We start from the raw sequence: 17,032 nt of genomic DNA on the forward strand, positions 1-17,032 counted from the left end.
ACTCTTTCCTTGTTATAATCATTCTCCTCTTGAGCTAGCAAGATACCCAAAGATGTCTTTATTTCTAAGATGTATAGAATAAGAGGCTTCTTGTGAATAGGAGGCATCAAGATAAGAGTATTAGCAAGGTATTTCTTTATCTGTGTTAGAATCTAATCACAATATTGGCTCCAGTTATATTTCACACCTTTATATAGAGTCTTGGTAAAAGGTTGTGACCTATCTACCAGCTATGAGATGAATCTACGAATGGATTGAAGTCTTCCTTGTAAGCCCCTCATCTAACTGATATTACAAGGTGGAGACATGTCCATGATTGCTTGAACTTTCTCTAGATCAACCTTGATTCCTTTTGCAAACATGATGTAGTCAAGTAATTTCTAAGATGTCACAGTAGCTGAACATTTCTTGGGATTAAGTCTCAGACTAAATTTCTCCATGTGATCCAAGATAGGTGCCAAATCTTGAAAGTGAGTGTTGCATTTTGTGCTCTTAACCAGAGTATCATCCACATAGTCTTCCATTTTTTTATGCATCATGTCATAAAAAATTGTAGTTACTACCCTTTGATATATAGCACCATCATTTTTTAGACCAAATGCCATCACGTTCCAATAGAAAGTTCCCCATGCACAAGTGAAAGCAATCTTTTCTTGATCTTCTAGTGCAATTTTGATCTGATTATAACCATAAAATCCATCCATGAGTGAGTACATCTCATGTCTTGCCATCATGTCCACTATTACATCAATATTAGGGATTGTAAAATCATCCTTCAGACATGCTAAGTATAGATCTCAAAAATCTGTATAGACTCTAATAGATTTGTCATGCTTGGAGATTGGAACAATGTTTGATATCCATTCAATGTAATCAATAGTGTGAATGAAACCAGCCTTTAGAATCTTCTACAGTTCAACTTTGACAAGAAATGCAACATGAGGATACATTTTCCTAAGTTTCTATTTGACTAGTTTAACTCCTAGTTGATAGACAAGTGATGCATAATGAGATCAAGATCTAATCTTAGCATGTCTAAGTATGTCCACAAAAAGTTTATCTTTTTCTCTTGGAAGAAAGCAATGAATTCCTATTTTTCTTTTGGATATAGTGACTATGAAAGATGTATCATGTGAGAATTTTCCTCTCTTTCCAAGTTGATTGATTGTATTGGCTCTATCAACACTGATGATCTCTCCTAAAAACGACTAGGAAGTGCATCAAATATCTCATTTGCAGGTTCCTTAGAGAGATTTTTACCCTTGGATGCATCTTTTATTTTTGCTATTTTAGGTTCTGACACTGCCACAATGTGGTTTTCACCATTGGACCTTTTATTTCTTTTCTTTTTTATTATATGATTGAGATATTTGATGTTAGCTTCAATCATGTTGATGCTTTGTTCACTGGTGGAAGACGTTACTAGTTCGATAATGTTTAAGTAGGAAGTAAGAGCATAGTCATTTTGGAATGTGAGGACTTCACTAGATGCATTATAATTCTAGTCTATAAGCTCAGGCTAGGTGAGTGAAATATATGTGGTGGGTTTGATTGTGTTCATAGTATAATTATTAAATACTTGGACAAGTAATTTGAGACCTAGAGCGGCTTCATCCACAAGTGTGTCTGAATGCATTTGAGCACTAACATCATTAATGGAAAACTCAAGGTCATGAGTTGGATATGACTCATCTAACCTAACCCTAGATGGTTCACCTACTTCAAGGAGGTTTTCATAGACATTAACTTGATCTATGTCTTTATCTATAGTTTCTTCTATAAGAGAGTCAAATTCATACTCTCAAGAATTCATATTACATGTAGACAAACTATAAAATTTCCCAACAGTTATAGGAACAAACTCTCCTTCATCATCTGGATTCTTATAAAAGTACTCAATGTGTAAAGCATGACTAGACTCTCCTTGTTCTTGTTGGATATGATGTGAACCAATAGTATCCTCAGAAGAATCATTATCACCATCTATGGTGCTAACACGTGGTACAAAGTCATTTGATTCTACAAAGAATTTAGCCAAATCATCAAGAATTGGATAAGGATAAGGATCATCATCATCAAAATTCCCTAGATGATTCACCTACTTTAAGGAGCTTTTCATAGACATGAACTTGATCTATGTCTTTTTCTATAGTTGCTTCTAAGAGAGAGTCAAATTCATACTCTCAAGAATTCATACTACATGGAGATAGACTATAGAATTCCCCAAAAGTTATAGGAACAAACTCTCCTTCATCATCTGGATTCTTATAAAGGTACTCAATGTGTAAAGCATGACTATACTCTCCTTGTTCTTGTTGGGTATGATGTGAACTAGTAGTATCCTTAGAAGAATCATTATCACCATCAATGGCACTAACATGTGGTACAAAGTCATCTGGCTCTACAAAGAATTTAGCTAGATCATCAAGAATTGGATAAGGATAAGGATCCTCATCATCAACATTTTCTTCATGGTCATTAGACTTAGCTTGTGACTTTAGGTTCTAGTATGAATTTGTTACTCCCTAGATGGAAGGGAATCTTCTTGAAGCCTAGACTAGATGTGTCTCAATTCCTTCTAGCTATTGCTTTGATAATATCAATTAGACCATTTCAGTTGCATCAAATAGGGCTAGTTCCCTTGTAGCCAAAGTGTTTCATGAGTCTAAGACTAGGACCACACTTCTTATAAGTAATTTCATGAGCCTGTTCGGTGAGGTCAACTAGAGTTTCCTCTTTGTAGATCCATGCAGCAATAGCTCTATTTTTATCTTCCTCCTTGAGAGGAGCAATAGCTTTGAAAAAAGTACCATCATACTTAGTTTGAGGTGTCAACACAAAAGGTTTCCTTGCTTCAGATAGTCTTTCGTATTGATGGGGATACTCAGGAAGAGATGTCAAAGATAGAACTAGTTCTATGTGATATTCACCCATTCCAATTTCCTTCAACTTGAGTGAATGCTCAATTTTCTTGAGCTTGTTATCATGATGGTCTATAGATTCCCTATTAGTAGGTACAAAAATTTTAGCAGATTTTAGCATGTTATAGGTATAGCTAGTATTTGCAGGTATGGTGACTTTAGAGCCATGAAATGGGAATTTTATGCATTTGTGGTAAGTGGATGGCATAGCATGCATCTCATGTATCCATGGTTTTCCTAGCAAGATATTGTAATCCAAGGGAATGTCGAGGACCTGACAAGTGACATCCCTTTCTACAAGACCAACATAAAGAGGCAACACCACAAGACCTAAAGATTTTTGTTCATCATATGCTTTTCTATTTATCTTACAATGGGGACCAATGGAATCTTCAAAATAGTCCAATTTTCTGAGAAGAGTAGCAAAGACAATGTTTAAACTAGCTCCATTATCGACGAGCACACGATATACATATTTTTGGTGTGTCATGACCTCAATGTGTAGAGGTTGATTATGTGATTGACTTAGTGAATTGTCCTCCTCCTTAGAGAAGGACATATAGTAAGGTGAGGTTAGATGACCTAACATAGATCTTAACCACTCAAGATCAAGATCTTGAGGGACACTTATCTCAGTGAGGGCTTTGTCAAGAATCTACCTATGAGGAGGCAAGATTTTGAGCAACTCAAAGATCATGATTCGAGCATTAGTTCACTATAACTAATTGAGGATATTGTAGCTAGTAGCCACAAAATTTGTTGCAAGTTTTGTTCCTTTGCTAGAAGGACCAGCAAGAGGTTTGTCTTTGTGTTGTTTGAGATTAGGAGTAGAAGGTGCAAGACCTTTGAGTACCAACTTGGCAAGAGAATGTGTAACAACATTGTCACAAGATTGTGATGGTTTTTTATTAGATGTATTAAAAGAAAGACCCCTTAAGGAAAATGATGTCTTAAGTTTAGTTTTGTCTTATTTTCCCTTGATGGTGATGAAATCACAATACTCAGCATTTATGGGTTCAACCATGTGGACTATCTCATCGTCATCATTAGAGTATGTATAGTTGATCTTGTTATGAGATTTATGTTTTGAGTTTTCTCCTTTTTTGTAAGATAGGAATGGCTCTTTGAAATCCTTGTGATCTGCATTCTTGTTATGTCTATCCATGACAATGTCACTATCGTTAATTAGGTCCTTGACCTTATGATGCAAGTTGATGCAGTTATTGGTTTTGTGGCCTTTGTTTTGGTGATATTTGGAAAATGTAGTTTCATTCCACCATGGTGGTCATGGTTGTGGATCATAAGGATGAGAGTTATCCAATGAAGAAATGAGCTTTTTTTGTAGCAAGGTCTTATATACCACATCCAAAGGTTCACCAAGAGATGTATATTCTCATTTTGGGCATGCAACCCAAGAGGTTTTCTTTGGTTTGTTGTAAGTTTATAGAGAAAATTCTCTAAACATAAGGTAATATAATAGGTGAAGGAGATCATGAAGACTCCTCACTAGATAAACTGGGCATAGATCATGTACAAACTAGAAAGTGTCCTCTGCCATGATTATGACCCCTAGCTCTACCTCATTTAAGTCTAAGGGGATAAAACACATTTTTATTTCTTGTTGCCACAGTCATAGACAAGGACAAGAAACAAAAACCTAGACAAGGACCACACTAGAACATAATCTCAAAGAAACAAGATAAGAGTGTTGTATACTAATTTACAATTCATTTGAGTAATGGCTAGAATAGCCAAAGATTATGACTATCATGACATAGAGTATGAAAAGAACTAAAGGACAAGAACAAGATAACTAGAAAACAAGACTAGGTTAAGTGTTGGTCACAAGTTGTTAGCTAAGCAAGATGTCATTGTTTGACATTGTTTGCAGACAAAAAAGTGGTTAAATTTTGTAGGTAATAGACTAGACTTAGAGTGCAAATAGCTTTGATAGAACAATTAGAGAATTTTTGAGATAAGACCCCACATGAAGATTCCTAGAGAAGCATCCAAGAAAGTGCAATGAAGCAGGCAAAGACTCATAACAACAATTTTGGACCAGGTTTCTGGTGCGAGGACTTATTGTAATGTCCCCTTTTAGGACATTAGATTTAAAAGCCTGACTGCATATATATTTTCTATTTTTCTCTTCGAGCCTCCTACCAATGTTATTATTCCATATATATTTTAATAGTAAGAGTTACAACCTTTCATAATAATAATCATATTATATTAATAATAATATAAGATTACTTATAAAATATTATTATTTTAATATTATAATAAATATGATTATAATATAATATAATATTACTTATAAATATAACTTGATTATAAAATATTATATGATTATAATATAACATAGTATTACTTATAAATATTATTACTTTAATTATTAGTATATATATAATACTTATTTAAAATATATGTCAAAATGGGGATATCATAGTCCTCCCCTCTTGAATTTGCTTGTCCTCAAGCAAAATCATTCATACACAAGCTCTTTCATAGATACAAAACATATTTGCATACAAAAGGCCTAAAAGATTTATGAAATATACATCTTAATGAATGAAAATACAAAGCAAACATGGTGCAGATAGATGAAGACACGAAACAAACACAATGTAGATAGATGAAGACACGAAGAAAACATGATGTAAATAGATGAAGACACATGTTATGCAATTCCTTGATTGTGAACTTGCAACCACAAAAAAATCATTAATAGAAATTTATATATAACTTTTCCTCTTTAGGATTTCCTTATAATAGTCCCCTAACAAGGTATTTATGATCTCAATTTAGTGACTTGTCAATCAAAAGTATAGTTCATTTATTAACTCATTATTTTCTGAGTATGGGAGGAGAAACTATAATAGGGTGCCCTGTTACCCATTCATGGGCCTCACCATTCTCCCTCATTATTTTTATCTCTCCCCAATAAGCATTCCCAAGATAATGCCTTTGTATGATGTACCCTAGGGTATTCGCTCCACTGGAAGCCTTACCTAGTACCCTTGGATGATGCAGCCCAATGCTCATCTCACCGCAGGCCTTACCTAGTACCTTCGAATGGTGTCACCCAACCCATTCCACCCAGGCATTATCTTATCTTGGAAGATGATGACCTTAAAATTTTTAATTAGTTTTACTTAACAACATTATTTGTGATAATGATTAAAAACTAATCTCACTTAGAATTCAATATGAGAATTTGGAAACTTAATTCTAATCACTCATTACTTATTGTAATCATCTTACTTGATAGTAATTTAATTATAACCCTACCATTTGAGGGATTCAATCACTCCATTATAACTAATCAATTATGAGTATTGATAATAGATATTCAAATATTCAATATTCATCAGAAGAAATAATCCTTGTTTCCCACTTACAAGTAAATTTTGGCATAATAGTTATCGGAAAAAATGATTTGGACACTAATGTCAATTAAGATTCAATATCAAAGTTGTAGAACTTAGTAATCAACAAAACATTATTGATTGCTAATTGTAATAAGATATTGAATAATATGCATCTATGCAATTATTATCATTACATTTAATGCTTGTCTATAGGAACAAATAAGTGTGACATGAATATTTACCTTTAATCATGTACCTCACTTACCTTTTTCCATTTTTGATGCCACTAGGAGTATCTCTATTAATAATGAATTGATGATGTTCCTCGTGCTTTTACTTTTGTTCATTGATAGTTTCCTTTGGTAAAATTCCATTTAGTATTCTTACCTACCTTTACCCAATTTGTATTCTTACTTACCTTTACTTGACTTTTTTGTTATTTTGGGGAGCTCAAAGACGTACCTCATCAATGCGGCAATGTTTGGCATCATCAAATGCCATCTTAAATTATCTCCTCAACTTAGCAAAATGTATTTAGGTTTGGGGTTTCTTTTCTTTTTCCAAAAGTGTTTAATACTTCATCGTTATCTTGTTCTAGGTTTTATGTAATAGATGGTATGAATATTATTCAATACACTCCTTCAGTCTTCATTCCACATCCTTTATTGTTAATTGTCAATCTAAACATTGGTGTTTTTGCCACCTTAAATGCTAATGCATAGTCCTATGTGCTTGCTGGTGTAATCATCCATGATGATGCTATTCTTAATATCAATGACTAATGCTATGTAATGTAAACATAGGTTCTCATGATAACCCTTATTCTTGTTCAATGCCCTCAAATCAATGGTTATCTCCTTAGTTTTACCATAAGCAATACTTAGATTTATAGATATCTTATTTTTCTATCCTCATCACATGTATTCTATACTAATCAATATATGTATATACTTAAAAAATATGTGAGAATGAAAAAATGCTAAGTATGAAGCATCAGAGAATAATTATTTTTGGAACCAAGACATTTCAAAGAAAATATTATATGATTATGAACTTATGACAGGTCTATAATAATTCTATTCTCTAAATTATTTTAGTTTTAATAAGCTCTTGATTGCTTTGAAAATAATCAAACCTTCCTTGATGTGCATAGACCTCCTTTAACATGAGAGGATGTTAACTACTTTTAGATTTTGGGCAGGCATGGACGCACCCACAAAATTTCCACTATCAATTTGACTTTGAGTAAAGTCATCTAAGTTGTATGGTAAGAAAAATATCCATTTTCTTTTCTGTAGCATTTAACAAACTAGAAAAGACCATGGTTAATGGTATTGGATAACCACAATTTATAATGGTCACTACTATTTTCAAATCAGATTGTGTGAAGTTCTTTTTAGAATGTTTTAGATCACTCCTTATGATCCATCATCACTGTTATATTGTGGTGACTAATCAGGAAAGTATTGTACTATTTGCCAATCATTTTGGTACTATTCACCATTCATAGATTTTCCACTAAAGTTATGGCTAATTATGGTCAACATGTTATAATCCTAAAGCAGTTTAATACTTGTATAAAAGGGTTTAGAGTTGGGTATTTTTCATTATGTTGTGATGTGAAATTGGTTCTTGCGGTAGTATTGAGCTGTAAGGGATTACAGATTGTAATTAGGTTGTAATCATTGGATTGTAATAAGATCAAACTTGTTGTTTGGTGGACGTAGCCCAGGGATTGGGTGAACCATGTTAAATCTAGGTGCCTTGTGTTTATTTTTGTGTGATCTATTATTTTCTGTTATTGGTTATATTTGCATGTAGTTTTTATTTATGTCTGTGGTTTATCCTAACAAGTGGTATCAGAGCAAGGTTCTCTTTCAGTTATCCTCTGCAACAAAGTCTAATGATTAACTGGGAATCTCATAGTTGAGTGGGAGTGATGGCAGATGAGGGTTGTAGTGCCTCTCCCATTTGACTTTTGTAAGTCGTCCTGATGGATGCAACCTTGCTGAATTTTTGTTGTGATAGGATCATGATTGTGACCCTGAGTGGTCTACACCATTGAGGTGTTTGGATTTATGTTTCTGTATTAGTTGCTTTGATTATGCTTTTGACTGATCTTTGAGATTATGATGTGATTTTGGTTCACTGAGGTTTGTGCCAGTGGTTACCAAGATCGATGTGGTATCACTAGGTTGCTCCATGATTACCCTGAAATGTGTGTAGAGATTGTACTGTGTACCTTTTACCATGCTACACTGGACTAGGTTCCTGTAGCAATGGTTAGTCATGTTTATGACTATGGTTATTTTTGTGTTTTAAATTCCTTTTTAATGCAGATTAAACGATCAGTATTAAATGCTTAAGTAATTAGAGTGGATTGTTCTTGTGGGATTATTTGGTTATGTGTTGCAGGCATTTACCTTGTTATATTTTTTATTAGAGAGATATTTGTTACTCATGTTATGTTTATATTTGAGAGGACCTGAGGGTTAGATGTTACATCTTGATTCTAGTATCATAGATTTTAGACTACTATGTTGTTCAGTTAATCATATTGCATGATGATGCCATTTTGAGATGACAATGTGTTTTATGATGATATGTGGTTATCTGGTATTTGGACATACCTCTGATTATGTTATGTGATGGATTTAATGCTATGGTTATTTACTTCATTCCTATGTTGTTATGCTTTATGTGAACGTGAGTGATGTAAATAGATTATTTTAATATAATTAAATAAATGGTTAAATTAGGTGATTTAATGCATTTATTGCTTCGGCTATGTTATTATATGAAATTGCACTTGATCGTGTTGTTTAGTGTGCAGGATTTATATCCTTGGTAGTGGCACATGGAGTTAGTGATTCAGCCATTCATATTTTACGAATGTCATCCTTATATGGTCAACCTATCCTTTATTAAAATGTTTAATTAAACCTTTTGGTGATTATTAAATCCAAACTCATTTGCATTATGTTATTAGACCAGTAAGCGTGTCTGTGCATTTAGAAGTTCGCATTGTCGTGAAAAGTTATTAATGAAGTTTATGTGGTTTTGAGTTTTCGAGCTTTTTAATTGATTTATTTTAATTTCTGACTGCTTTTCCATAGATGAATTCCTATTTATAGGAATAGCTTATTTTTGTTTGGGTTGATTTGGGGTTTAACTAGATTGGCTGGTTATTTTCCTTAATCGATTATTCACTCGAAAAGTGAATAAGTATCCAAAGAGGAATTTAATTCTTCACTTCTCACTTTCAAATTAGAAAGTTGGAGAGTAAAACCCAAAATCCTCTTCATGAGGATTTACTATTTTGTTCGTTGTGGGAGCTACGGGCCTGGGATCGTCGTGAGGTTGAGCTTGTTGGATCTAGCTCGGGGAAACCTTGGATTGCTGCGATTTTCAGCCACTTCTGCGAGCATTTTATTTTATGGTTCAAATTTTCATTTTGCCCTTTTGGCTGTGAGGTAGGGCTTTCCCGTTTTATTGTTTCTGCTCTGTTTCTGCTTCTATTTTTGGTAGCCGTTTGTTTAGAGGCTGAGAACTAGTGTTCCCCTCCATTTCTGCATGCTAGTTCTACCCGGTTGGGCGGGTATGAACATTTCACTATTTTTTGGGATGAGGGTTTGGAATTTTACATTGTTATGCTGGCCATTTTTGCATACAGTGTTCGATTCCATTGATTTTTAGATTTTTGGGGTTTTTGAACCCAAAGGCCAAATGGGTTTTAATTTTGAAGTTTTTTAAATTTTTGGGGTTTTTACCTCGTTTTGCATGTCGCCCTGTTTTCTCGAATTTTCTTGGCACAATGTGGGTCGTGGACCTTGATGATCTATTTGGATATCAGTCAGACCACTTTTGTACTTTTATGTTGCATTAGGATGCGTGTTGCATCTGTACTCTCGATGTTGTGTTCAGTTGGGTGATTTTATACTTGTTATGTTTTTTGTTGGACCTTTGCTTTTGTTTCGTGAACACTAGGATTCGTGTAGAATCCATACTCTCGGATTGAGGCCGATTGAGTGAGTTCACGATGTTTGGTCTTGTTACATCATTGAGATTTGTGTAGAATCCATACTCTCGGATTGAGGCTGGTTGAGTGATTTCATGATGTATGATTTTATTGGCTTTGGGATTCCTATAGAATTCGTCCTTCCCATGTTGCTTTTAGTTGGGTGTTTTCTTTGCATTGTGTTCTCATTCCTTTCCTTGTATTATGATCTTCATGATGGTGGTGCACCACACATGAGTACGTGCACATACATTTGTTGGGTGACTTGCGAGGCTCGATCTTCAATGGATTTGCCGAAAGTTATGATCATTGGGGTTGGGATGGGATAAGAAGTTTTAAGCAAGTGATAACTAAATAAAATGTGTGATTGTTAATAAAACTTAAGATAATTAAAATGTGTGAGCACCCGATTAAGTTCGAGGACACAATGTGTGAGCACCCATTTAAGTTTGAGGACACATGATCCGAGCTTGGGCTTTTTGATGCCAAGTGACTCTCTAGGATGTTAGCCCCTACATAGTAGCCTATTCAGTGTCTAACCAGAACCTTTACTCCTTGCATTGTCTTAGGTTCTTGGTTTAGCCATCATACTGTCTGGCGTGAGTGTTAGCCTTGGATGTTGTGCTTTATGTGTATTTTTGGTTGGATCATTATCTCCATCAGCATGGCGGGTGTGGACCTACGAGTGCCACGTGGCTGGGAGGCGTAGCTACCTTCACCACTGCTAGGGACCGATGTACAAAGACAATCTTTGTCCTAGTGCGATCGTTGTTGGATGTTTTCACTTGGTACTTCGGGTTTCGGAGTATGCTTTCTTGTGATTTATGCTTTCATTGGGATGCTTGTATATCATGTTTAGATGATGTTATTTTATTTGACACATTCCCTTATTATGATGTTTAGCATATGATTAGATGATGTTATTTGATTTAGTAGTATATCTGTTGCTTACTACCGTTTAACATGTGATAGGTGATGTTATCTACTATAGATTATCTTATGCTTTACTACTAGCATGTTAGATTTCCTTGTGCTTATATTGTTGCATGTCTTTAGTAGTGACGTCCCTATTATGACAGTAATGACGAGTTGGTTGGTGGCTTGGGATGTTATGCACGGGGGATGGCTAGGATCCACGATGGTCTTATGATGCTATTGATGGTTGGGAGGAACCGCGTACTTAGTTTGGTTGTTCAATTCACTGCGATGTTTATTTTAGTGTGTTCTTTGCTGCTATAGTTTAGATGGATAGATGTTCTCCTTCCTGTGTTGTTCTTGCAATCGAGTGTTCATTCCTCAAGCCTTTATGGATTTAGTACTCCCTGATGTGGACATTCTTTGCTCTTATTTTGGTTCTTTTTGCTTCTGGGAGTGTTTTCATGTTTCTATGGGCGACATTTGTTCAGCATGGTGTGACACTTTAAAAAGTATCGCATGCCCATGCAAACTATGTCGTACGACAATGTAAAGTATCGCACAGCTTCTTGAGAAATGTCATACGACACTAGAAGAGTGTCGCACGCCTTCTTGAGAAATGTCATATGATGCTGAAAAGTTTCACATGCCTTTTTGAGAAATGTCGTACGACACTAGAAAAGTGTCACACGCCTTAAGGAGAAGTATCGCCCTCCCTTAGTAAAAAGTGTCACATGATTTTTGTGAAAAACTTGCATGGGCCATCAGCGGGCACTTTTCTTCGTGATCCAATCTTTTTGAGAGTGGTTTTGGATACCCTTTTGGGCATTCTTCGACCCTGTGCTGTTGCATTTTGAATTCTATCGATTTCTCTTGAAATCAAGTTTTTGTGTTTCTATTTTAGTCTCTTGGGGTTTAAAATATAAGTTAATATATGCGACAAATCATTTGAGATAGGTTTCAGACCTCTCGGAGATAAGTTATGGATTCTAGGAAATTTTAGGGCTTCAGAAATCCAGACTTAGCCAATTTTCAGGGCTTCAGGATTTTAGGCTTAGCCAAATTTTGAGATTTTGTATTTTACCCCAGCTTGGTGTTTTGTTGATGAGTGGTCTTTTCTTGTGCCCTCATCTTTTTGTGGTGGTTGTTGGCTTTTTGTTTGGGTGTGTCAGTTGGGTAGTGGCGTTCGAAGATTTGTTGGTTGCCAGGATTGTGTTGAAGTCTTCCATTGCAATCTTTGTGATCCCTGTACGATGTTGTCTTGTGCATTCATACTTATAAAAAAAAAATATCTTGGCTTGATTTGAATCCTTGTTTCCAAGGATCTTTGGTGGGGCATTACATTTGGTATCAGAGCCCATGTTTAAACATTGGGATCTCTATGTTTATGTTGCCCATGTAGTTGTTGCTGCATTGGTTGAGTGCGAGTGTCTTGGTGAAAACTCATGATCTTTGTTGCTTTGGTATCTACTCATGATGGACTTGCTTGTCTAGTAGATGTAACTAGAGCAGTGTGTGGAGAAGGAAGTGAGTCTTCCTAGCCTTGTAGGTGGGATCGTTGTGCCTTGTTTGGTTGGTTGCATGTGTGACCCTTTTTGGATGGAACCACTGATTGGTGTCCATGTGTTGGCTTTGAGTGCCTCTTTTTGTTTCTCCTTGTGGAGTAGGTGCATTATTTCCCTATTTTCTCCAATTGTAAGTTAATAGATGAATCTTATTTGTGCTTCTTTATTTTGTTCTTATAATGATGAAATGGTTCCTTTCATTGAAAATGAGTGTTTATTGTGAATCATTGCAAAGTTGTAGTTTTGCATTATATATTTGGGTTAATGACTTAAGTCCCCAATCTGATTGTTTCTTAAGCTTATGTAAAATTGTATTAATTTGATGAATATCTAAATATTGCATTGCATGGAAATTTTTGTTTTGTGCATATGCATGAGATTACGGATGGTATACTGTTTGATGTGTGTGAGTGTGTTCTCTAACATTGTTAGGATGATGTATTCCTTAACATTGTGTGGTGATTTATCCCTCTTGTGTGACTGTACTTAGTCATCACCTATAATGTGATTTGTTTGATGTCTTATTTTATTGGGCTAGAGGTACTTTTATCATGTTGTTGGGCCAGCATTGGTTTTTAGTATTTTCCTCTCTTGGAGAAGTCATCAAATTTTATCTATCGCTCTCTTTGTGGCAGTTGTCACATTTGACTTATTGTTGAAATGAGCTCTTTTTCGTACTTACTGTTGGAATCGGCAATTCTCCCATTTGGGCTTTTTATTTTGTTTCATGATGATTATTTTGGATGTGTTTTACTGCTACCCAGTTGTGCGTTGTGACTCTATCATGTTCATCTCGAACCTCTGGTAGTACCTTCAAGGGATAATATCATGGAGAACATGCTAGTGTGTCTTTGTTAGATCTAAAGTTGTTATTGTAACTGAATGGTTTAAATGGTGATTAAACTTAATGTTATTTTTGAAAGAAATTGAAAGGTATGTACTTGTTCTATAAGTGACTCTTGGACCCTTGCTTGAAAATCTTTCAGTTCATTATGCATTAGTGCTTATGTTATGATTAATTAATGAAGTTATGAAAGAAAAGTAATGATGGTTTCAATGTGTGAATTACCTTTCATTCCATGCCTTATGTTGTTTTGGGCATGTGTGCTCTTGTGTGGATTTGGACATTTTGTCCGTCGCTTGTCTTGGTGACCAAGGTTGTTGGTTTTGTCTTTGTTGTTTTGATTTGAGTGGTGGCTCAAATTGTAGGCCTTGGTATCTCTTAGCTTCTTCATGTTGTAGTCCTTGTCGATATATTTTTGATGCTTTTCAAATGGATTCAATCCAATTTCAACAGTGAGGCTATAGCTTTTGGAGTTGCTGATCGATTTTCTAAGTACCTTTTCGAGTAGAGGCCAATTCAATCATTACATATCATAGTTATGGCATAATGGAAGAGTTATCTTGTCTTCATAATCTACTAGGTACCTATTGGGGTTCATGCTTGGGTTTTTTGTGTTTTCGATTGCACTGAACCACCCTTGTGAGGTGTAGTGTGGTTTGTGAGCGTTCCTTGCTCAGGGTTGATGTTGTGTTGTCTCTTGGGAGTGACTCAGTTCTTTGATGAGTCTAGATTCTCCTTCTTGGACGTTTTCTTGGGTGCACCTGTGTATCCTTTTCTCTCTTGTGAGAGTAGGCTAGTATGGTTATGCCACTAGCTCATTTAGTGTTTTCAGGTGAGTATGTTGATGGTTGGTGAAATTGTGAGTTCCTAACACATCATGGACTGGTTAGTCTAGAGGTTGAGAGAGAGACTCCCTCTCAGTCCTAATACTCTATAGTATCCTTCTACCTAAGCTTCTATCTTCATGTGGATTGTCTCAGTCAAGTTTTCTCTTTAACTGTTGACTTGAGGCTAGAGATTGAGCTTAGCTGTAGATTGGGTGTAGTTTTCCTAGCATGGTGCTAGAGGGATATGGTATTGTTGGACACATGTTACCATCTCATGAGTTGGTATGCTAACATTTGATGATTGTGTCTAATGACGAAGGTCTTTGAACCTTGTGAGAAGGTGATATCTTATCTGGTTGAGTTGTGTTACCCTAGTTTCTAGTGGTAGTTGAGCTTTTGTACCTTGGAGAGGTGTTGTGCTCCTACACTTGGTGGTGAGTATTCTTTTGGAGTGTGTCCTTTTGTTGGTAAACTTTCATCCTCTTTGTTCTAAGGGTGAGTTTACATGGATTCCAGAATGATCATGTGTGACATGATAGTATTCTTGGGAATTTTAGGATGGTTATTCCCCATGATTCTAACTTTTGTTAGAAGTGCTTAGTGTTTTGACCTAGTTTTGCGGTCTCTTGGTAGGTGCATGTTTTGTTGGGCACCTGTAGATGAGGTAGAGGGGCTTGTTCCTTACCTTGTATTGCTGACTTTATGGCTAGATGGCTTTTTCCTAAAGCATAGAAGGTTCCTTTTTGGAGGACCTTGTGTCTGTGTGACACCCATTCTCTCGTGGTTAACCTATTTGGGGGTTAACGTGATGGTTTGAGAATGTTGGAGTGTTTTGGGTTTGAGTTGTAGAGAGTTGTTGAGTTATTCCTATTGCTCGGTTTTGATTTTGGTTCTTGTGTGTTTTGGTTTCTATTCTTGGATTGTAGGCTTCCAGGAGTAAGCCTAGTCTTTGGGGGGGATGATGTAGTGCCTCTCCCATTTGACTTTTGTAAGTCGTCTTGATGGATGCAACCTTGCTGATCTTTTGTTCTGATAGGATCATGATTGTGACCCTGAGTGGTCTACACTGTTTTGTATTTGTTGCTTTGATTATGCTTTTGAGTGATCTTTGAGATTATGATGTGATTTTGGTTCACTGAGGTTTGTCCCAGTGGTTACTAGGATCGATGTGGTATCATGAGGTTTTTCCATGATTACCTTGAGATGTGTGCAAAGATTGCACCGTGTACTTTTTACCATGCTACACTGGTCTAGGTTCCTGTAGTAGTGGTTAGTCATGTTTATGACTATGGTTGTTTTTATGTTTTAAATGCCTTTTTAATGCAGAGCAAATAATCATTATTAAATTCTTAAGTAATTAGAGTGGATTGTTCTTGTGGGATTATTTGGTTATGTGTTGGGGGCATTTACCTTGTTATATTTTTGATTAGAGAGATATTTGTTACTCATGTTATGTTTATATTTGAGAGGACTTGAGGATCAGATGTTACATCTTGATTCTAGTATCATAGATTTTAGACTACTATGCTATTTAGTTAATCATATAGCATGATGATGCCATTTTGAGATGACAGTGTGTTTTATGATGATATGTGGTTATCTGGTATTTGGACATACCTCTGATTATGTTATGTGATGGATTTAATGCTATGGTTATTTACTTCATTCCTATGTTGTTATACTTTATGCGAACGTGAGTGATGTAAATAGATTATTTTAATATAATTAAATAAATGGTTAAATTAGGTGATTTAATGCATTTATTGCTTCGGCTATGTTATTATATGCAATTGCACTTGATCATGTTGTTTAGTGTGCAAGATTTATATCCCTGGCAGTGGCACATGGAGTTAGTGATTCAACCATTCATATTTTACCAATGTTGTCCTTATATGGTTGACCTATCCTTTATTAAAATGTTTAATTAAACATTTTAGTGATTATTAAATTCGAACTCATTTGCATTATGTGATTAGACCAGTAAGCGTATCTGTGCATTTAGAGGTCCGCATTGTTGCAAAAAGTTATTAAGGAGGTTTATGTGTTTTTGAGTTTTCAGGCTTTTTTAATTGATTTATTTTAATTTCTGGCAACTTTGTCATAGATGAATTCCTATTTATAGGAATAGCCTATTTTCGTTTGGATCGATTCAGAGTTTAACTAGATTGGCTGGTTATTTGCCCTAATCGATTATTCACTTGAAAAGTGAATAAGTATCCAAAGAGGAATTTAATTCCTCACTTCTCACTTTCAAATTGGAAAGTTGGAGAGTAAAACCCAAAATCCTCTTCATGAGGATTTACTGTTTTGTTCATTGTGGGAGCTAGGGGCATGGGATCGTCACGAGGTTGAGCTCGTTGGATCCAGCTTGGGGAAACCTTGGATTGCCGCGATTTTTAGCCACTTCTGCAGGAGTTTTATTTTATGGTTCAAATTTTCATTTTTCCCTTTTGGCTGTGAGGTAGGGCTTTCCTGTTTTATTATTTTTGCTCCATTTCTGCTTCAATTTTTGGTAGCTATTTGTTTGGAGGCTGAGAACTAGTGTTCCCCTCCGTTTCTGCATGCTAGTTC

Source organism: Cupressus sempervirens, chromosome 6 (assembly GCF_028749045.1).
Source record: "Cupressus sempervirens isolate cs-2001-9-10 chromosome 6, ASM2874904v1, whole genome shotgun sequence".
NCBI lineage: Eukaryota > Viridiplantae > Streptophyta > Pinopsida > Cupressales > Cupressaceae > Cupressus > Cupressus sempervirens.